Here is a 23,171-nt window from a genome sequence, read left to right on the forward strand (position 1 = left end):
TTTGTTAACATGGTAAATGATGGAAATAAATGAGGAAAACAATATTTTCAAAACAATGTAAAAAGAACTTTAAAACAAGTATCTTGATTCTCCTTATTCTTCCACTCTAATTTGTAGCCTTTGGATAATATGTGGGAAAGAACATATGTACATTTAAATTTTAACTTAAATGTCTACTGAAATAAAATGCTATCTTATTAAAATTCCTATCCAAAATTTTTAAAAAAAAGTCATGGTGACAAATAATGTTGACAATCATGTAATGTAATCCTATCTTAAAACTCAAATGATGATAATAATGAATACTTCAAAACTAAATGGTTTGCTTTGTTAAAAATATTCTTATTGAGTATTAAAAAAAATCACCCAATGATATCATGTTTTTAAACCCACTCTACTCATCATGCCTGTATTTTATCCCACCAGTTCTAATGACTTAGCATTCTTTCTTGTCTGCTCTCCTCTCTCATTTCTTTCACCAGCACCAAAAACACAAAGACTCCAAAGTCCTGAGAGCAGACTGGAGTATCCCTTTGTCTTCTAGAAGCTGTGCATTTTGACCCTACTGGTCCATTCCACCTGCCCAACAGGCAAGATTGCCCAATAGGACAGTGCAGTCAGGAAAGGAGGCAAGGACAGAATCTTGAGGGATAGCAGAGAGAAAGAATCCCCTTAAGAAAACTGGCAAGAATTCCTATCTCACATTGAGGTCTTTCATCCATTTTGAGTTTAATATTTTGTTCTAATAACACAACTCTGGGTGGGCTCCCAGATGGCTCCTCAGTGAGGACACATCACCAGGAAGACCACACCATGATTAGAATTTAGAATCTTCGGCACCCCCACCCCAACCCCTACATTCCCCCAGAGAGGGGAGGGGGCTGAAAGCAGAGCACATCTATGTAAGGAAGCCTCCATAAAAATCCTCATAGCAGGGGTTTCAGGAAACTTCCAGGTGAGTAAACATATCCAGGTACCAGGAGGGAGATGAAACCCAGCTCCACAGGAATAGACATTCATGTGCTTGGGACCCTCCCAGACTGTGCCCTTTGTGTCTCTGCATCTGACTGTTCATCTGTATCCTTTATCATACCTTTAATAAATTGTAAATGAAAACAAATGTTTCCCAGAGTTCTGTGAGCCACTCAGTTGAACCGGAGGAGGAGTTGAAGGAACCTCTGATTTGTAGCCAAGTTGTAGAGAAGTTGTGGGTAACCTGGGCCCCTCCCCCCGGCACCTGAATGTGATGGAACAGTCTCACGGTACTGAGCCCTTAACCTGTGGGATCAGATGCCATATCAAGGCAGACAGTGTCAAAGCTGAGTGAAACTACAGGACACCCAGCTGGTGTTGCAGAGTTGCCTGGTGAGGGAAAAATCCACAGCCTCAGCCACAGTGTTAGAAGTGAAGTGTTCTGTGTGAATATGGTAATATGAAAGCAGATGGGAGAACTGAAATGTTTCCTTGACATACATTCTCACACAAAATATTATGTATGCCAGGTCTTTGCTGATGTGATATAGCACATATTCAAGTTCTAGTGAAATACCATAAAGAGTCAACTCAAAAAACAAACAAACAAAATATGGATGAGCTGGGAGAAAATAAGCAATGTTTACTCTTTCCCATCAAGAGGAAGACCATTCCTGAATTATCCATGATTTTGCTTTTATCTGAATAACCACACAGTTCAATAGTACTTGAAGGAAAAAGTATGTTTGGTCCTCAGCGATCCTTTCCCCTGATATGGCCGGCAAGAGTGGAGTGATTTCTTGTGGATATATCTTTGCTCCAGAGTGGGGAAAAAAAGTTCTTTCACCAACATTCAAAGGGTTTTTAAAAATGGCCTTCATTAAAAATACATCTGTCCCTCCTTTGGAACCTGCTCACACTACACTCCAGGCCAGTAAGCATCAAGGGGTTGGAAATGTGGTACAAAGTCCCATGAAGCCACCTCTCCCTCTAAACTATTCTTCTCTCTGCCAAATTCTGCTTCGGTCAGCCTAAGGATAAAATACCTGTCTTTGGGCAATAAAGTGATGTGCATTAATCAATCAATGGCCCTAACTGGCAAGTTCCTTAAAAACTCATGGGACACAGATGGTTGCCATGACTTTCCCAGGAAGCAGCTACTGTCTTTCCATGAATGCAGCATGAAAATACACAGCTGGGTGAATAGATGAAGGTACACGTGAAACAATCATGATGAGGACAATAAACAGTAGTTTTGGATGGCAGATTTAAATTTCATTCACAGCCAAGAAAACACTCCAGATACATGATGTGTCTCCACTTCCTGCTGTTTCCAACATCTGAGTCCTCCCTTCCATTCCTGTTTCCACCACTTCAGTAAATGTCTCCCATCCTCATTGCATATTAAAAAAGGCTCTGATTCTTTCTATTCTAATGTCTGTAAGACATTACTGTGAACAAGAGCAGGGGATAATTCCTCCTCCAAACCCATCTACAAAATAAAGAGTTCTATTCAGGATCATGACAAGCTGAGGAATCCCTCAAGAGAACTTCCAGAGTCATTTCAACCTGTAAGGCTGGCTAAAATGTTCCTCACCATCCGCCACACCAGGGCTAGGACTGATGAGTGTCTCCACCATACAGGTCCCTCTGGACGACATGATCGCTGGGAAACCAGGCATGAGGCAAGCAAAAATCAGCACCTGCTCTTCTGCACAGTTTGTCTGAAGTGCTCGAAGCCACAGAAGAAACAGCTTGACTCCTTAAGATCTTACCTAAAAACAAAATTAAAGGTGACAAAATTAAACACATGTTTACGCAGAGATGCACTGCAGTGCAGATTCAGTTGAGAAAGAAAAACTAGAAGTTAAAGGTACTGTTAAACTCCTGCACCAAGTTCTTAGTGACAAGGAGGCAGGCATGCTGCAAGAAGCCCAAGGGTGAAGAGTTGGGGTCTAGAGCCACAGTGCCTGGTTCCAATGCAGGCTCTGCTTTTTGCTAGCTTAGCTGTGGCCAGTGGAGAACCACCAAACTTCTCCCTTTGTATCAGTCTCTACCTCTGAAAAATAAGGATGATAAAAGAATTTACCACAAAGTGCTGGCACAGGGATAAGTGACTTAAAACAGTGCCTGTATCATCAACTGTCAGTTAATCACAAAAATAATGCAAAGACAATCGTCCTCCAAATTTACAGTGTGCTTTGAATAGGGTTTTTGTTATGTCACTATAATATGCACATGTGTCATGGAAAGTTCTTGAAAAACCTCAGAGCTAAATAAGACCTTAAAGACCTGGCTCAGTTATTTGACGTTGAAGCTCATTCATCAGGCATTTCTACACCATCCCTCCTTTTTGCCTGTGCAGGGAACTACCTCGAGGGCTGCCACCAAAGCATCACTTCCACAAAGAGCCATTCAGAAATTTCTGGAACTCATATCATTGCTGGACTTCTGGCAAAAGTCCATTGTTCCTGGTGGATGCTTCCAGTAGTAGGAAATGGAACATGCTCAATGAAGGCAGGGAGTTGTGTCTGACTTGTCCACTTCCATATCTCCAGCACCTAGAAAGGTGCCTGAAACACATAGCTGGCATCCAGTAAATGTGTGCAATAAATGAGTGAACTAGACAAGAATAGATATGCACTGGTAGACGTGGCCTGTGGATTACAGCTTCAAAAGCAGGAGAGTATTGAGACTCCTACACGGTAGGTTGCATGGCACTGAGTTAAAGAAAATGGGTCCTACAATCAGACCAAAGGTTAAACCTTGAAAGCTGTGCGATCTTGGACAAGTCACCTACAACAACAAAGACCCCTGTCTTCTATTGATAACAGCTGGGAAGAGAGAATCCATTTCAGAAGGAAAGGGGACACAGGACGGCTGTGTATGACACTTATATTGTGGTCAAGATGGCAGTGTAAATTCACTTCATGGGGTCCCACACCATCATCCCCCACTACCATTTGAAATACATGGCAATGATAGATGAAATATATATATATACATGTATATATATATATTTTTCAGCGTAACAGTATTCATTGTTTTTCACCACACCCAGTGCTCCATGCAATCCATGCGCTCTCTAATACCCACCACCTGGTTCCCCCAACCTCCCACCCCCCACTCCTTCAAAACCTTCAGATTATTTTTCAGAGTCCATAGTCTGTCATGGTTCACCTCCCCTTCCAGTTTCCCTCAACTCCCTTCTCTCCATCTCCCCTTGTCCAACATGCTATTTGTTATGCTCCACAAATAAGTGAAACCATATGATAATTGACTCTCTCTGCTTGACTTATTTCACTCAGCATAATCTCTTCCTGGAAGAGATTATATATATATATATATATATATATATTTTTTTTTTTTTAAGATTTATTTATTTACTTATTTATTTGACAGAGAGAGATCACAAGTAGGCAGAGGGGCAGATAGAGAGAGAGAGAGAGAGAGGAGGAAGCAGGGTCCCTGCCGATGCAGGACTCAATCCCAGGACCCTGAGATCATAACCTGAGCTGAAGAGACAGGCTTAACCCACCCACTTAGCCACTCAGGTGCCCCTAGATTAAATACATATATTTTTTAAAGATTTTATTTATTTATTTGGCAGACAGAGATCACAAGTAGGCAGAGAGGCAGGCAGAGAGAAAGGAAGGGAAGCAGGGTCCCTGCTGAGCAGAAAGCCCGATGTGGGGCTCAAACCCAGGACCCTGGGATCATGACCTGAGCTGAAGGCAGAGGCTTTAACCCACTGAGCCACCCAGGCACCCCTAGATTAAATATATTTTTAAGAGAAGAGTACAGTTAGCAAGTGAACCTCGGTAAGAAACAAAACAAAACACAAAACTGACAAACATCCCCATGAAGCAGCAACCGCAGAAATTCTCAATGATGCACAGATGTGTAGCCACAGGAAAAGATGTCTGGAGGCTGACTTCAAGGAGGACAAGTTGCTCCCACTGGAGATAAAGGCAGACAGAAAGGCCTGCTCGCTTGCTGCCTGAAGCCACAACTTCAACTGGGCTGGCGGCCTTGATTGCACACCACTTGCTTCACCAGAACACTGTGAGGTTTCCAGTAGCTCATTACATCTAAACACTACTGACTCCTTTAACAAGGTTTCCCTTCCGGATCACCCCTGACTTACAGGGATAGGTAGTAGGTGTCCCTACACATGCTTCTTCCAAACTCACTCCTCTCTCTGCTTTCTTCTGATCCACTTTTTATTTATGGGCTAGCTTTACAGGATATCCCTTCTGTGATTAAACAGGTCTTAATAATTCTACCTTTTGTAAAGGAAGCCTTCCCCAATTATTTATATGTTGATAAATATTTACCTTTGAATCTCCGTAAATCATCACTTTATATGGCACCAACGTAGAAAATAAGAATGAAGTTACCCAGTTTTCAGAATGAACCATACAAATTACAACCTACCATCTAAAGAAGAGAGAGAAGGAGAACATCTGCATAAACAAAAGTAATGCGGGTTCCTTATTCATTCATATTTATTGTGCAAAGTGGAAGTTTTAAGAAGATTAGAATAATGCATACTTGTTCTATTATATAGGCAACTAATCCTCTGTAGATGGTAATGTATCCATAACTCCATCTCCAATCTAGAATTTCTGGACACGAGGAGAGGGTATTAAAATCTTCTCTGTGGGAGGCAGAGCATTACAGTGTCTGGCTCTGGCCTTCCTGCTGCAGGATGAGACTTGCAATTAGTGATGGCAAATGGAATTCACAAAACATTTCTGAGCTTTAGAGGACATCAGAAAACTAACAAAGGACTTAGAAAACGGTAGGAGAGGAAGCAGGAAGAAGGGAGGTGGCAGAAACAAGTGAGCCAAAACCTGATCTGTAAGCAACAAGCTCAGAGAAACAAATCAGGGTGCCAGAGAACAAATGCCATTTTCACTGCAGGATCTCTACAGGCCTGTGCCCTCCAGACCCCAGTTCCCACCACATGGTAAGTTGGGGGAACTGAACCTGAGCTTTCCTTAATAAACCAGGACCCTCAAATGGAACCAAAGTGATCCCAACCAAGAACACTCTCAGCCTCCTGGCAAAGGAAAGACAAACCCTCCAGGGAAAAACAAACAAACAAACAAACAAAAAACCAGAATTAAAAGAGATTACATCTATGTTCCAATAAATCTGGTCTCAAAATCCCATCCCAGAGCATGCAAGAAATGAGGCCACTGTGAGAGACAGCGGACTGAGGGAAAATGAAAACTTTAGACACTGGAATGATCAGATAGAGAATAGGAAATATTACATGTTAATTGTTTAAGAACACAAAAGAGGTTTAAAAATGAAGAAGGATCAAGAGCCTATCAAAAGCAACAGGCCAAGTGTGAACATGGAACTGAAGGAAGTTAAACAGGGACCAAAAATCACTGAGACGTAAAACACAACAGAAATCACAACAGAATGGTGGGGCAGTAGATGAGCCCCGAATGAAGGACTTCACAACACTGCACCAAGAAGTGAAGACATTCCCCAGAATGCAACACAAGGAGGCAGGAGAAGAGGATGAACACCAGCTTGAGAGACATGGACAACAGATGGGAGGTTTAAATAAGAATCCTGGGAAGTACAGCAGAAGGACAGAGTCAACATTTCAGAAGACAACAGCTGAGCATATTACAGAAATGATAAATCCAGAAATACAGGAAATGCACAGATACCAAGCAAGACAAGAAATCTTCAATTAGACATTTTGTGGTAAAGCTATAGAACACCAAAAACTAAGAAAAAGGTTTTAAGGAAAGCCAGAGAGAAAAGGCATTTAAAGGAATCAACAGGGTGGAAACAGGGTTTAAAGCTGCTACAGTGGTAAGGAGATGCTAGTAAAATGGTACCTGTAAAGAGTGACAGGGGTATTTTTACTGCCACTACTGCTAATACTGTGTCTAATGTACATAACAACTGAAGACTGTGAAGGTTAATCTGGAGCAGAAAAAATTAAATGAATTATGGCCCTCAAAAGAATGATCATGCCAATGAATTTCACAACTCTGGTGACTACATTCAAAGCATCTTCTCTTTTTATCATAACATTTATTTCATGTCCAGGATGAGATATTACAGCACACGTGATAGAGTATTTTAAAACAATAGTCCATTGTGCTCAAACTCCATGTTGAAAGCAAACGACTCTGTCAAATACTTTGAAGAAGGTAAAAGTAGTGGAACCATGTTTTGTCAAGAAAGCCCAGGGAGAAAAGCAGGTAGTAAAACCAAGTAGCAGTACGGAGGAAGGGCAGCCTCAGTAAGAAAATGAACACTGTTTTCTTCTGCTTTGTTCTCTTTTTTGTTTTCTTATTGTTGGTATTATTATTATTTTTTTTTTGGTCTTTCCCAGAAATCACTTCATACACACACACACACTTATCTGTTCAACTTCAGTGAAAGTTGGGAGGAAAAGGTGCCAGAACTTTTGAATGGTTGTCTTCAGCTGAGTGCTTGTTTTCTTTCTTCAGTTTCTCTGGGGTTTCCCACTATTCTTCAATAACCATGTGTTGCTTTCTGGCAGGGTAAAGCCAAATGCAATTTAAAAAGAAGTAATGGCAGGTCATCTGTCCATCCAGATCAGGAGAGAGCCCATACCAGGGCGGCAGAGAGGGTAGTAGACTCCCCTCTGTGAGTTTCTGCCCTCTTGGTCTTTCCTCAGCCCTTGCTCTCTGCTCTGTCTCTCCTGTCACACCCCAAACCCAGAGCAACAAAAGGACTGTTCAAAACTTAAACCTGTGAGAAGGGCCACACAGAGGCAAGGAGAGCCCTGTAAGACTCTGAGCCATGTGGTCTGTATCTGAGACTGCACATCTCCTTGAGCCACGTTCCATTCCCTCCATGCCTAATGTTGGCCTCGGGTTCTACAGAAGCAGTCAGGGCATCCATACACTCCTCTCTGTGTGCTTTTCTGTATACCTGATCCCATCTCAACCCACAACCCCCAGCACCATGCACCATCTGTCATCTCCCTTCAGTCAACCTGCAAATAGGTAAACAGGGCCTGTAAAACCCACCCTCGACCAAGCTATGCCTGGAGTTATGATTGTCTGTCTTACCATCAAACTTTCTAAAAGGCTATTCTTGTGTGTGGCCTCCATGGTTTCACGCCCAGTCACTCAATCTCTCTGTCTGGCTTAGGACTCCACTACTCACCTCGCCTTTTCTTTCAGTACTCAGTAACAACCTCCTCGATCTACCCCCACCCCCTAATCAAAGCTGCTCTGCAACTTTTCACATCATCGAACATTGCTGACATTTCATTCCTTGAAATCTCTCTTCTTTAGACATCTGTGCAAAAATGCCTTCCTGGCATCAAAGCCACGTCCCTCCCCTTCCATCCACTACTCCTTTATTTGTCCTCTTTATCTGCCCAAGAAAAGAAGGAATTACCCTAAATCCTTAACTGTCACTCTCTCTACAAGGAATATATCCCTTGGCAAAAGCATGATTGAATCTCTCTTCCCCCAAGCACCCATCCCTACATTTTGACTGTCCAACCAGAACCTACAACTGCGGGTTTCACAGACAACTCAACTCAGATTGCCTAAAGCTGCACTCCTCCTCTTACCTCCTGCACCTGGCTCCCTTCCTGAGTTGCCACGACTGTTGTGGCAGTTGATACATCAGACTCAACATTCTGAAAGCACAGAGGCACCCCTAAGCCTACAGCAGCATTTTTTTTTCCATAGCCGAGATATGGAAGCAGCCCAAGTGTCCAGCAACAGAAGACGAAGTTGTACATATACACAATGTTATATTACTCAGCCATCAAAAAGGACGAGATCCTGATATTTACAACAGTATGGAGGTACCTAGAGAGTATTATGCTAAGCAAAATAAGTCAGACAGAGAAAAACAAATACTGTATCTCCAGGGATGAATCCTTGAAATATGCCCTACATATTCAAGTTTTAATGCAGGACCAGAAGCAACAGGTTTAGCATATATCACCACGATATAAAATAAAATCTTAAAAAAAGGGGGGGGGAATAATAGGACAACAGCAGCTATGGTAAAAATACTTAACAATTGTCTTGCTCATCATCACCAGCACCACACCAGTTACACGTCTGACCCCCAGGCCAGCATAGCAGGTGTGAAAGAAGACAGGTCCAGGCAGAGAAAGTGTTACTTGTCACATTTTTTGAAAAATAATAAACAGAAGGGATGCCTGGGTGACTAGGCTGGTTGAGCGGCCAACTCTTGATCTCAGCTCGGGTCTTGATCTCACGGTGGTGAGTTTGAGTTCCACACTGGGCTCTGCACTGGGTGTGGAGCCTGCTTAAAACTAAACTAAACTAAACTAAACTAAACTAAACTAACACCTCTGTAAAAAGTACATGAATTCACAATTTACATGTAAGTCAAGTTCTACTTGTTCTAAGACAGCATGAAAACCAAGATGTCGTTATCAAGACAGGAAGCAAGATAAATTGTGTATTCCATGTGCTGTGAGATGACCCCACCTGCATCCAAGTCAGCCATGGCCCTCCACACATCTGCAAGAGAGGGTATATTATCCCCATTAGCACAGAGGAAACCAAGGCTTAGAGAGGTTTAAAAAAAAAAAAAAAAAGGAGTCCAAGATCATAGCATCATTTAGCAGCACAGCCAGAATGTATAGGAATTACCTCAAAAGAGGCCACACTAGTGGAAGAATACCTTAGTGTGGAGTTATGAAAACCCAGGTAGAACGCTGCCTCAGAAAGGCAGATAATCAATAAAGGAAAAATAAAGAGGCGCCTGGGCGGCTCAGTCGGTTAAGCATCTGCGTTGGGCTCAGGTCATAATCCTGGGATCTTGGGTCCTGGGATCTTGCCCTATGTCAGGCTTCCTGCTCAGCAGGGAGTCTGCTTCTCCCTCTGCCTCTGCTCCCCATTCATTCTCATAAACAAACAAATCAGTAAAATCTTACCAAAAAAAGGAAAAATAAATATTATAAGCTTACAATAAAGATATGAATGATGAGTCAAAGCTTTCAGTGACACACACACACCTGCCTACAGTTCTCTGGCTAAAACATGGGTGGAATTGATGGGGTAGGAGGCACATAGGCCCGGACAGCACAGCCCCAGCAGATGGAGAACCCTGGTGTAGGTTTAGCTACCTTTCATTGTCCTTTAAAATGTCAAAACTGAAGAAATCTGGTAGAGTTATTGAAGTCTGATCCCGGGGGATGCCTGGTTGGCTCAGTCTGTTAGGCAGCAGCCTAACATGACTCAGGTCATGATCACAGGGTCCTGGGATCAAGTCTGGCATCAGACTCCTTACCCAACCAGGAGCCTGCCTCTCCCTCTGCCTGTTGCTCTCCCTGCTTGTGCTCTCTCACTGACAAATAAATAATCTTTAAAAATAAAGAAGAAAGAAAAAATGAAAAGAAAAATAAAATCTGATCCACAGTATAGAAAACATAAAGGATGGTACTTTCTTGGGCTGATTTCTGTTTGTTTGATTTTAAGTAGGCTCCACAGCCAGCATGGACACTAGTGCAGGGTTTGATCTCAGGACCCTAAGACCATGAACTGAGCCAAGGCAGACAATCGATTAAGCCACCCAGGCACCCCACTTTCTTGGGTTCTAATGGGATTTTTCCTAGGTTCTAATCCTAGCTGTACTGGCTGCCACGGGGAATGAAGTCCAGCACCACAAGAAAAGTATCCCAAGGCAGCAGTCCTCTGCAGGAGATTTGCTGGTGGCTGCCATCATCAAAGAGTCAGTGGGTGAAGGTTTTGAAGCACAGTGGGAACAATAATAGCCACTGCCTTTTGGGTGTCACTGAATCATCCTACTCACCTTCAGGAAGCCTGGCCCTTCTCCAGTCAACGCAGCAAAAGCAAACTTGTTAGAAGAACAGGGGAGGGGGTCATCTCCCTCCCTCCCAGAAACTGAAGCAACCAGCCAACAGTGCAGCACTGGAGGAAAAATAAAAATATGAAGGAATGTGGGGGCACCTGGGTAGCTCAGTCTGTTAAGCATGTGCCTTTGGGTCAGGTCCTGATCTCAGGGACCTAGGATCTGAGCCCCACATCAGGCTCCCTGCTCAGTGAGGAGTCTCCCTTTCCTTCTCCCTCTGCCCCTGCTCCTAGCTCATTCTCTCTCTCTCTCTCTCTCTCTCTCTCTCCTCTCCCTCTCTCTCTCCCTCTCAAATAAATAAAATCTTTAAAATAAGAAATTTAAAAATGAAGGAATGAATCAAAATGCAGAATTCAGAAACAGAACTACAGATATAAAAACTACATATAAAAACCTGAAATATGACCCAGTGATTGAGGAAGGATTATTAAATCATGATACTGTATAAATTGATTGCCAATTTTTTCTTAGAACAGAGCACACTGCACTACACCAAAACAAAAACACAAAATTAGGATTGAATGCAAAAACAAAATTATCAGTGTTATTCCATCAAGTGCTTCTCAAACCTATTGATCAAAACCTCAGTTCATCCTCCAAAAGAACCTGGGCACCACCTCAGCAAACATGAACACATTTTCAGGTCACAGTTTACACTGCTCCAGTCCTCACTCTGAGTCTTGAGTCCTGGGCTCCTCCAGGCAAAGCCAACACCAACTATGTCAGGGCCCCTGATCTAGAAATCCCCAAACCCAGCCACTTCACAACAGGGAGACTCAGGGAGATGCAAATGGGCAGAAAGGTGGGACTTTCACTTTTTTTTTTTTAATTAAAAGGAAAATACAGCAAGAAACATTTCTAGCACAAAGTGAAGAGCTAATCTCTCACAATGTCAAGAGTATTAGAATTATCAATACGCCATCAATATAGTTTGATAGGTCAAACAGGCCAAAAGCTGGAAACACAAGAGGAAATGCTCACAGCAAACAGATCTGAAAGCCAGGGCCTGGACGGGCTGACATGGCTCTGCTGCTTACCACAGTGAGAAAGTGTAACTTTCCTGGGCCTCAACATCTCTCCTGGCCGGCAGGAAAGTGACAACACCACAAAACTCATGTCTGGTTGGGGATTATGTGAAAGGAGAATGCTCGGTTAGAGCCCCACCACACCACCCGTCCAGCCACAGTCTGTGCCCAGTAAATGGGAATCTCCTCTACCACAGCCACATGAAGAGCTGAAGGATCTGCACAAGATGCCTGTTTATTTACCAGTCACAGAACCACGTTCTGCCACAAGCAGAGAGGGCAAGAGACCCCAAGAGATGGGAATATTCCTCACCCTGCATGGACCAGGCTTTCAAGACAAGTTGGAAAGCCCACAGCAGCTCTGCCACTGACTCTGAATGAGCCTTTGGAAGACAACACCATCCCAAGCAAGAGTTTAATTTACTTCTCTTTAAAAAGCAGTAAGACTAGGTCTTGGCCACATCTTCATAAATTAAAACCTTAGGAGGCTAAACCCCAATGATTTAGTTATGTCCCCAGCAGGCACACCTCCACTCATGGGCAGCTTCAGGGAGAAAGGGTGCTCCCCACCCATGAGGACACCCTCTGACACTCATCTGCCTGAAGATGCTTCCTGCCCATGGGCATTTACTCTCTGGAACCCTCCCCATCTAAGTTCCTCTCTGGATGCTGCACAAGGCAACTTCCTCACACCCCCATCACCACTGGCGACACCACAGCTACCCCCAAGCCTTCAAGCAGGGTGCACCTGTCTTTGCTGCCAAGTGTCCCATCAACCCAACTCCATCACTGATTTCTGGACCCATAATTAATTAACTTATGCATGTATGTATTTATTTATTTTTACAGATTCATTTATTTTAGGGAGAGAGAGAGAGATACAGAGAGAGCACACACACACAAATACAGGGAGATAGAACCTCCAGCAGATTCTACACTGAGAGCAGAGCACCCCTCAGGGCTCAATCCCACCATCCTGAGATCATGACCTTAGCTGAAACCAAGAGTTAGATGCTTCAACGACTGAGCCACCAGGCGCCCCTCTGTACCCTTAATCTTAAGAAAAGACAGACACCGCTTCTTTCTGTCAGCCATGGCCTCATAAGCCATCTGTCACACAGCCAAAGCTTCCAGAGGGTAGGGCCAGGTCTGCAACACCAATGATGCCAGAGTATCACCATAAAACTACAATCTAGTGAATACCGGGCTCTGCTCTAAGCTCCTAATATTGCCTTCTATTTTGTACCCCTCACAGACCTACATGCTAGGTATTATCCCCAGTGCACAGAGGAGGACACTGAGGTCCAATGGCTTACCCAAGCGATCTACTTTAATGTGGCAGCAGCGGGGGCCTGACCTCAAGTCTGTGACTCCAAGGCCCCTCGGTCAACTCTGCTACTCATGCAGCCTTAACACAGTCATCAAATACCTCCCTAAACCCTGATCCCTCCTCTGAAAAAGCATGGTCTTCTGCCATTTCCCAGATGGGAAGAAAGCCGGCGTGAGCCAGATATAGTGACCTGCCCATGATGGTACAGGCGGTGTCCCCCCTGTTCTCCCTCCAACACCCATGTCATTCTACACGAGGCCCCATGGGGCCCTTCATGCTTCCAGTGGAAAACTCTGGTGAGACCACCAGTCTCCTGGCAGGCCTTCATCTTGATCCTGGAGGACAGGACCAGTTAGGAGAAACCAGCTAGTTAAGCCTCTGAAATGGGGTCCTACCACTCAGGAAAACCCCCTTATCTCCAGGGCATTGCCCGTGTGAATTAGCTGGCTTTGTAGAGGGCTCCACAAGCACCAGCCTTGCTGAGTCACTTTCTCTAAGGTGGTGGCTAAGACAAAAAAGACCCAGGAAAGAAAGGCATAGGCTGTTGTGGAACTCCAGTGCCTTGGCATCAACAATTAATGTGAGCAGCTGCCTCTGCTCACCAGATCTGCATTTTATGTGGGGCGCACTGTTCAAAATTTACACCCCCTATCTCTGTAACCTTCACGATAACCCCCAGAGCTCCCCGCTCCATCATTACCACCTCACAGACAAGGAGACAAGGCATGAGAGGTGTGTAGAATGATGCAGCTCTGTGCTGGGGCCAACCTGGGGAGGACTCCCACAGGCTTGCTCTTCCCACTGCTACAGAAGCAGCTGAAAACAATGGGTCAGTTTGCATTATGTAGAGTGGAAAAGTCAACCATAAAGGTCATTCGATTTTTAAATGGGTAATTCCTCAGGATAAAAACAGTTCCAAAAAATAATTTCCTAGAATTTCAACATATTCCTCCTTCCAGGTGCCTGGAATGGAATGGAATGTTGTTAAAATAAGTTCTGGCCCATCAGCGTGCCAGACAGAAACTGGAAGTAAGCTGTTGCAGGTCCCCAAAGGCTCCGTCACAACCCTAAGGAGAAGACGTACAACTTTCACTGTCCCAAAGCGGTTATGTTTAAAAAAAAAAAAAAGGCACAGGTGGAACATTTTAAATTACAGACTTTCAATGCAGGGGCAGTGGGGGCAGGGGAAGTGTCCCCCCACTACCCCCAAATGTTTCAGCTATATGTAGTGACTTACCAAAGTGACTCATCACAAGTACCTACAAGGCGACTAACAGGCAACTGACCGATGAGGAAGGTATTTGGACCACTTAACAAAACCAGCACAATTTAGAATCTTCATTATTAAGAAGAGAAAACCATTTATTAAACATTTGCCAGGCACCAAACCCGCTAGACACTGTCACACGCTCTACTCATCACAAGGCTGCCAAACTCAGTGCAGAAACTGAGGCTGAGTAAGTCACCTAAAGTCATGAAGCACCAGAAACTGGATTCCAACCAGGTCTGACATCAAAGCCCACCCCAGCTTGCTGCAATGCTTCAGAACCTAAGCTTTGTGATGATCAATAAACTACATGCTTAACAATGTATACACATCTCTGTTAGAATTCAGGGAAAGGTTTTTAAAAATGACATACACAAGGGGAAAAAATAATGCAGGTTCTGGAGGCAGGTTCCCCAGGGTTCAAATCTTGGCTCCTCCACTTACAAGCTGTGTGACTTTGGACTCCTTTAGCTCCCCTGTGCCCATATTTCCATGCATTAAAATGATAGCCATAACAGACCCTATCTCCTCAGGCAAATAAAGCATTTTGTTGTTGTTGTTGTTGTTGTTGTTTTAAGATTTTATTATTTATTTGACAGAGAGAGAGAGAGTCAGGGAGAGAGGGAACACACACACACACACACACACACACACACACACACACACACGGGGAGTGTGAAAGGGAGAAGCAGGCTTCCCACTGAGCAGGAATCCTGGTGAGGATTAGATCCCAGCACCCTGGGAGCATAACCTCAGCTGAACAACTGAGCCACCCAGGTGCCCACAAATAAAACACTGAGAATCATTCCTGGTATGAGTTAAACCTCAGAAGGTGTGGGCTGGTGTTACTTCTTGCTGGGCACTAGATAGGGCCAGCAGCCTCAGGCCCACTGTTTTAGCAACTCATTTGCATAAACAAAGCCCAGGCTCAGCCACTTTGTGCTCACCCTATGGTTTCTTCCTGTCACTAACATCTCTCCTCACTCCTGCTCTGTGGCACTAAGCTCTGGGCCTCAACTTCCCATCTGTCAAATGAGGTGAGGAGCCCAGCTGATCTATCTGAGGTCCTTCCAGCTGGGCAATCTAGGATTCTTGGTAAATTTCAGAACCATCCTAACACAAACATTACCAGATGACACCCACTCATTTTCCTCAAATCTTCTCTTCCGTATTATGTATAAATGCTTATTTTCATGGCAAATCTTCTCCAAGATCCCAGAGCTCCACGAGCACCCACAATAGGCTGGGCAGGCATCCCCATTGTTGAGGCTGGGGACATGATGGTCAGAAGCTCTGACCCCCAGGGGAGACGGATTCCAAATCCAGCTGCTCTGATAAGCAGGTCCTCCCTGTTAGAGAGGATTTCAACAGAGCACAGTTAAGAAGAAGTGCAGGCATGAAACTCAGAACTTGGCCCACTGGACAGAGGGCAGTAGGACAGTGGGCCGGAGGGGTGACAGAGGGATGGAGAAGAATGGCACGATCAACAGAGGCCAGCCAAGGCAGCACTGATGCTCAATGTGAGAGGGTGGGCTGGGGACACACTGTGAAAATGGCTTCACAGGCAGGAAGCAAGCCCAGCTCAGCACAAAGCAAAGTCCTGAGCAGGAACCTGCTGGGACCAGGTTGGACACTAAGGTGAGCTGAAATGGCTGCGGGACCCAGTGCAGTCTGAATCTCACCCATGCCTTTCACAGGCTGTGTGACCCTGGACCAGTTATGCTACATCCTTTAATGTTTCCTAAAGGGTATATTCACTCCATAACCCTGAGCCATGTTCTCATTTGGGTGAGTGTGGGAGGCCGCAATAAGGCTTGAGATGAGAACCAAACCAGACCCTGACTTGTGCCTCCTTTAAAGTCTGAATAACCTAACAAAAGGTTTAGGACGGGAAAAGTTGATTAGCACTGAGAAAGGGTCTGTGCTATGTGTTCTGCGCTCGCCTATGTGACTTCCCACATGCTTGCTAAACAAATGAGAACAATTTGGTTGGGGTAAAATGTTAGTTGCTGGTCCTTGCTGCCTTAGTACAGACCATAAATTACTTTCAGGTTTGCTGTATTTGTACTGGCATCAGTCATTTGGCGTCATGAGGAACCCGTGGTTGTTTAACTAGACACAGATGTAATGTCACTATATATATGGCCTTAATCCTTTGAATAAACTTAGCACTGTTGGACATCCTCCTCAGGGCTCCTCCTGCCCCCCATCTCTTTGCTTCTCAAGTTCTTTTCTTCATCCTCTTACCCTCACGTTCCTGGTTGATTTGTTGCACCGGCCACAACAGGTGAGGATCCGGTGGTGCCCACAATCTACAGGGATCCAATATATACAATTAGGACAGCCTGGAGGGGGGTGGGCAACACGGGCTGGATAGGGAGTTAAGAAAGAGTCAGAAAGAAGTCATTCCCACACTTGAGGCATGGGTTGGTACTGACCAGAGACACTGGGCAAGAGACGGTGTCCTAAGACTGCTGTAAGACTAGCCAGGTCCAGGCAAAGCACCTAACAGTGTGTAGATGTAACCCATCTGCAAAAGGGGGGCAGGGGGTGGTGGTTGCAGCTGGTTGAGCCTCTGACTCTTCGTTCTGGCATAGGTCATGATCTCAGGGTCCTGGGATCAAGCCCCACCTGACTCCACACTCAGTGGGGAGTCTGCTTGAGATTTTCGGTCCCTCTGCCTGGCCCATTCACCTGTGCCTGCATGCGTTCTGTGGTGCACTCTTTATCTCTCTCTCTCTCTCTCAAATAAATAAATCTAAAAAAAAAAAAAAAAAAAAAAAAAAAAAAAAAAGGAAGTCAGGAAGGATCAGGAGACCTGCTGTTAAGGTCCCAAAGACTCCACCCTCCTCAACTAGCCTCAGGAAATAATGTAAGTGGGTGCCCAGGAGCCTCCTGGACACAAAACTTTCCAAAGCAAAGCTTTCAATTTCTTACTGGAAAAAAAGGTGCTGTGCAAATTCAAGACAAAAAAGCCGGCCAGGGTGGGGTGGGGGGAGAAGGTGGGTTTGGATGGGGTTGGCCCTGTAGGGCTCTGGCCACTAAATGCCCACTGCCCAAGCCAGGAGCCTGGAGTCTGTGCAGACAGTCCTTCTGCTTCTTGAGGCTTCCACATCATGGCCTTGCCCTGAAGTTTCCTCCTGGCCCCTCCTTACCCAGGGAGGCCACCTGTGAGCACCCCCCACACACACACACACACCCCAGCTTCTGCCCCTCCATCCAGCTGGAGGGAAGGATCCCCAAGCCTGCTCTCTCTGGTCTCTCCTGCACAGAGAGGAGTTTGTGGCCCCGGAAAGGAGGGTCCCTGAGGATATGAGTCCCTGGCCCGAAGACAGCTGGCTTGAGAATGTGGGGTTTCTGCGCTCTAGGCACAGCAGTTCCTAGAGGAAACAGGGTAGGGAGCTCCAAGGTGGAGGGGGAGTCCTGGGAGCCTGGGATCGCAGATGCCAGTGGCCCCCTAGTGGAAGGGTTTCAGTGACTCCAGAGGTGAGAGGGGCCAGGGGTCAGGCCTGGAGGTGGACAAGGACCTGTGGGGTAGGGGGCAGGAGATGGAAGTGATCCCAGGGTGGTCGCAGCCCCAAAGTGGAGGTGTGGGGGGAAGGGGCCCAAGGGCCAGAAAGGAATGGTATCCTGGGGCTCCTGGGTAAAAGGCACTGGAGGTGGAGGGGGCCCAGTGGGGCCCAGGCTGCGCCGGCAGAGCCAGCTCCTCTCAGGCTGGGGGGCCCGGCGAGTCTGAGGGACAAAATTTTCCATCAAGTTCTGGAAAAGAAGCCTGTCAGCACAGGCGTCTCTCTGGGGGGTCAGACGGGCCCAGTGGTGCTGGGCCTCTTGATGTCAGTAGGGTCCCACGGGTTCCCTGGATACCGAGAAGTGGAGCGAGGCCTGTGGGGCAAGGGCTGTGGGGCGTAGGAGCACCAGGCCTCCAGGAACCTGTGCGCCAGGCCCCCCTCCGGCTCCCGCAGACGAAGCAGCAGGTGGCAGCGGGCAGGAGGACCCCAGCCTCCCTCTCTCCCTAGCGCCCCTACCCCTCCCCAGCCCCTCAGTACCTGAGTCAACCGGGCTGCGATGCAATCCCCTGCGCCCTGCGGGGACAGCCCAGAACCCCTGCCTCCCTGGGAGGCGCTACTTGCGCAGCGAGTTCGCTGGGCCCACCCAAGGCGGTGGGCGGGGAAGGCAGGTGCGCGCGTCCTGCCGTGGGTGGGGGGCGGCAAACAGTGGCGCGAGCCTCCGCAGGCCCGTGGGCCCTCGCCCAGCCTCCTGCTCTGTCCTGTCTGGTGAGGGGGCTGGCCGCACGCCCCCTGCCGGCTCCCCCCCCTCTTCTGCCCGTCTGACTCCAGGACCCCAGTCCCCCGCCCAGGCCCCGCCTCCCTGCCACTGCTTGAGCTCCATGCTCGCCCGCCAGCCGCAGCCCCGGTGCAGAGTGGCTGGCCCTTTTCTCTCCCCAGGGCACAGTGGAGCAGCGAGGGAAGGCCTGAGCGGATCTTCTGTCTGCCCAGCCCCAGTGGACACCGTCCAGGGGCCTCTCTACCTGGTGGGCTCCACCCATGGCCATCTTGGAACCCCCGAACCCCCTTCAGAGACCAGGCAAAGCCCTCCTTGGGGAATCCAGGCTCCTGGGGCCAAAGCGAGTTGATCTTGTGTACTGCTGTGTTTGTTCCCTGGCCTGGCATGGATTGATCTATTCTGGGGTCAAGGGCAGAGGAAAGAGTTCAGAGCTGGGACCCCCAGGCCTGGGGTCCACACAAGGCTTAGAGCCCTCTTGGCTATCCCTGGCAGAATGACCAAAGAGGAACCGTCAGAAACATGGATCTGCCTTGAACTGGCAGAGCATTCAGGGACAGGAAGGGAAATGTCTCCTTCGCAGAGTATCTGGAAGCCTGCAGTGGAAGATGGATTTGTCTGAGCCATGGTCATTAGTGTTGGGCCAAGGAACCCTTGGCTTGCTTCTCCTACCTGCATCCTAGGTCTAAAAACTCTCACAGGGTGCCTGGGTGGCTCCCTCAGTACAGCATCTGTCCAGGGTCCTGGGATCCAGCCCTGCATCTGGCTCCCTGGCTCAGTGCAGAGCCTGCTTCTCCTTCATCCTCTCCCTCTACTTGTGCTGTCAGATAAAATTTTTAAAAAGTTAAAAGGAAAAAAAATGAAAAGAAAACTCATAGCACCTGCTAATTATGATGGCAGGAGGGGTGAGAAATTCTAAAAAAAAAAAAAATCTCTTAAGAGACTATATTAACACTTCTTACAGTGCTTGGTGCATAATACATAATACATAAGCATTTTTACAAATGCTTACATTTCTGGGTGGTTTTAAGGAAAAATGCTGAGTTTCCTTCAAACCCCAATATACCTTCCCCTGCTTATTTTAAGACAACACCTACAGAAGAGTACATACTGCCTCAGGCCTGACTTAATTAGCTATGTAATAAATAGAATTAATAAATCCACCTTTATGGTGTTCCTGGCAACTCTCCCAAGTCCTCTCCAGCCCTCATACTGAGTCTTAGGGTTTTGAAACCCCACAATGACTAGCGACCATTGTTCTGAATCCAGACGCAAAACAAAACAAAAGATAAAAACATTATGGCCCATAGATTTACATGACACCCTCTATCTGCCTTTTCCTCACCCTCTCCCCTGTCCTGCCACCCACCCGCAGCTCCCTTCCCCAGCCCAGAGCCCTTTCCCAGGGCCCATCAGTCACTTACACCCTCAGTGAGCCTAAGAATTAGTGAGATAAGCTATGTGGGCACTTGCACTCCCCTCATCTGTGAGAACCTCGGTGCCTCCCAGCACCCCTCCATAATAATGAGTCAACTATGTTAGGGTGGCCCGTGCCAATCCCAGCTCTGCTGCTCACTACTGACTGCCTTGGCAAAGCTGTCCAGTTCCCCCATGCAGACTGAACCCCGAGACCCCCAGAATGATTCTCACCCCAGTTTTTTCTTTGAGGGATGCAAAGCTGTTGCTGGAGGAAGACAAGCATGTGCATTCAGCTCCCTCGGCTCAGTTCCAGGTGCAGGACTGGCTGACCCATCCTTGATGGTGTGAAGAAGCCTTTCCCTGTCTACCAGGCACATAGTACCTCCACCTCCCAGGCTGTGTGAGGATTGGAGACTGAGTAAGTGGCAGTGATGGCTAACTGTAAAGAATTGTCTGGTATTGTCTGTTTGGGATCTGTTTGGGGAGTTCTTGGTACCTCCCCAGTAATATGGTGTAGAGAAAGTGTGTTGGCCAGCCTTCCAATCTGAGGGGAGATGTGGGCCTCCTCTGAGAGCCCACAGAGGGACTTCACGCCTGACTTCTGAGCCTCCCAGTCCTTACTAAGTAGTAAAAGGTGCCTGATACCTGTGGAAACCACTCCTATGCCAGCCCTATGCTGAGCCCTGGACACACCAGAGTGACAGACAGCCCATAATCCCTGCCCTTGCAGATCCCCAGTCTTGAGGGTCAGATAGACCTGTCACCTCACCAATCCAGCCCCATCTCCTTGCAAGGAAAATGATTCAATGACCAGATGCAAACCTCAGGAGGGTCATAAGCACAGCGTCAGGATTCTTACAGATCCTCCAGCCCATCCCTGGGTGATAGGCAGGGTAAACTGAGGTCCAAAGGGCAGGGGGATAGGAGGTGGGCACAGGATGAGGCCAGAGGCCTCTTTGCTCTGAAAAACCCTTTTGCGTCTCTTCTTATGAGATATGGGGATCTAGTCTCCCAAATACACATTTTGTCCCTGGCTTCCCCGCCCAGTACCTCCAAATGGGAGCTCCATAAATATCTGTTGAATGGATGAATGAATGTTGTTCATAGCTGCTCCTGTACTGGAGCCATCCCAAGTGCCCTGTGCCATCCTGGCTGTTTCACCCCATTACCACAGCTGAGCCCCACAACCTGCCGAACTTGCACAGTGACTTGAATTTTGCAGGTAAGGAGACAGGTGCTGGGTGGTGAGGCTCCCTGGTCCAAGGCTCACAGCATGTTTTCCACTGTCTGGAAGCCCATGACCAATTGCCACCCTCCCTCCCATCCTCCTTGTCTCCAGTCTCTGTTTGAGCCACCAGAGCCAAACCATCCCCCTGGGGCAGAGGCAGGTTGCACAGTCTCCATTTATTTACAAAGAGCTTTCCATCAGCCCAAATGTTTTCTGAAATCCACCAGAAACCTCATTCTTTCTGCCCTTAGTCCTTGGAGGGGTACCTCCTTCACCACAGACATGGGAGTGTTTACTTTTTGGAAACAATGCCTGGAATTTGGGGTTTTCTTGTTGCTTCTGGAAATTGAGCAATAATCTAAAAGTAACAAATAAAAAAATAAAAACAGAGGCAGGGGGAGTGTGGGAGACCTGGAGGTCAGGCTTCCCACAACTTCAGCCCAGAGAAGACAGCAAAAAAAAAAAAACAGAGATGGAACCAGCAGAAAAGCTATCACAAGCCTCTGCACTTGGCTGCAAGAAGTGGCCCTCAGACCCTCACACCAGAGCCATCAACTGACATTTTCCTCCCAGGTTTAGCAGGTGCACTTACTGGTTTCCTACCTGTACTAGGTTAAACTCGATGAATGCAGGGAGGCAGATGTTCTAATAGCAAAGCACTAGGTTAAACTCAATGAATGCAGGGAGGCAGATGTTCTAGTAGCAACAATATCATCCACAAGAGGAGGTGTGGCTCCAGAAGAGAAGGAAGGAAAAGAAAAAAGTGTGACATGCAGGATCTCTTCGGTCTGTTCATAGAAAGGAGCTATCCTTAGACAGTTACCCCCACATTCAGACAAAGACTAGTGCAAAAAAGATGTTCACCAGGGTTATTTGCAATAGTGAAATGGACATCATGTAGATATCTGATCACAGGGGAGATTAAACAGAGAGACTCATACACAGCCATTAAAAAACGTTTATTGGAGCACAGAAGAAATGCTTAAATCACAAGAATAATACTGAATTTTAAATAAATTATAAGCAAAGGAAATGGAATATGCATCATTCACAGGCATGAAGAGGAAGAAACACTGATATGAGTCTTGGAGCACACTCAGCGGTCTTCTGTCCCTATCTGTTTTGAAACTTAAGAGTTCCCCAGGACAAGTATATGCTCTGTTTTTAAACATGAGCTAGGATACTCAGTGGAGGGTAATGAGAAGACTTTGAGAAGCACACTAAAGCATTGGATGAGGGATCCATACCCGGAGCTCTCCTTACCAAAGCCTTTAAACAAAGCAAGTCCTATTCCATGCTCGCGCTCCGAGTGATTAGGGATCCCTGCACAGCCAGGTAGTAAAACAGAGCCCTGGGACTGTGGTCTGTGTGGCCTACCCTCTGCCACAGCATCTCTAGCAGCCCTAGTGACCCTGTGACGTTCTATCGTTGCCCCATTTCACAGGGAACACTAGAACCCAGGTGGATCTGGCCCAGAATCAAAGCACTCATTCCCAGAGCATCCCAAGTAACTGGCTGGGGGAAAAATGAGTTACAATGAAACCAACAGACCCTCAGCATTAGGGAATGCATGACCTTGCTGGGGCAGGGGGAAAACCAGGGGGATCCTCTGTGGCCTCTGGCTTCCTAAATCTTCAGAGGGGCCAGAGGCCTGGAAGGCTCTAGGTGTGAAGGAAACAGAGTGCCTGGGGGCGGGGCTCCACTGTACACCCCAAAGAAAATTTCCAAATAGGCTTGTTTTTAAAGGCGTCATCCCATTGGCTCTTGCTGTCACCC

General features: G+C 46.7%; 1 long non-coding RNA gene across 2 annotated transcripts in view; it reads right to left on the reverse strand.

The window, feature by feature from the left end:
- Positions 1 to 18,716, reverse strand: part of LOC309871059 — a 40,782-nt gene extending 22,066 nt beyond the window's left edge. The window contains exon 1 of one of the 2 annotated variants that reach the window (XR_014314997.1): positions 18,514 to 18,716. This is a non-coding gene — a long non-coding RNA (uncharacterized lncRNA). Of the gene's footprint in view, positions 1 to 16,714; positions 16,755 to 18,513 lie in introns of those variants that run through there. The other variant, XR_014314998.1, reaches the window with a different exon arrangement.
- Positions 18,717 to 23,171: the final 4,455 nt, after the last annotated feature.

This window comes from Mustela nivalis (assembly GCF_964662115.1).
Source record: "Mustela nivalis genome assembly, chromosome: 8".
In the NCBI taxonomy this organism is placed as follows: domain Eukaryota; kingdom Metazoa; phylum Chordata; class Mammalia; order Carnivora; family Mustelidae; genus Mustela; species Mustela nivalis.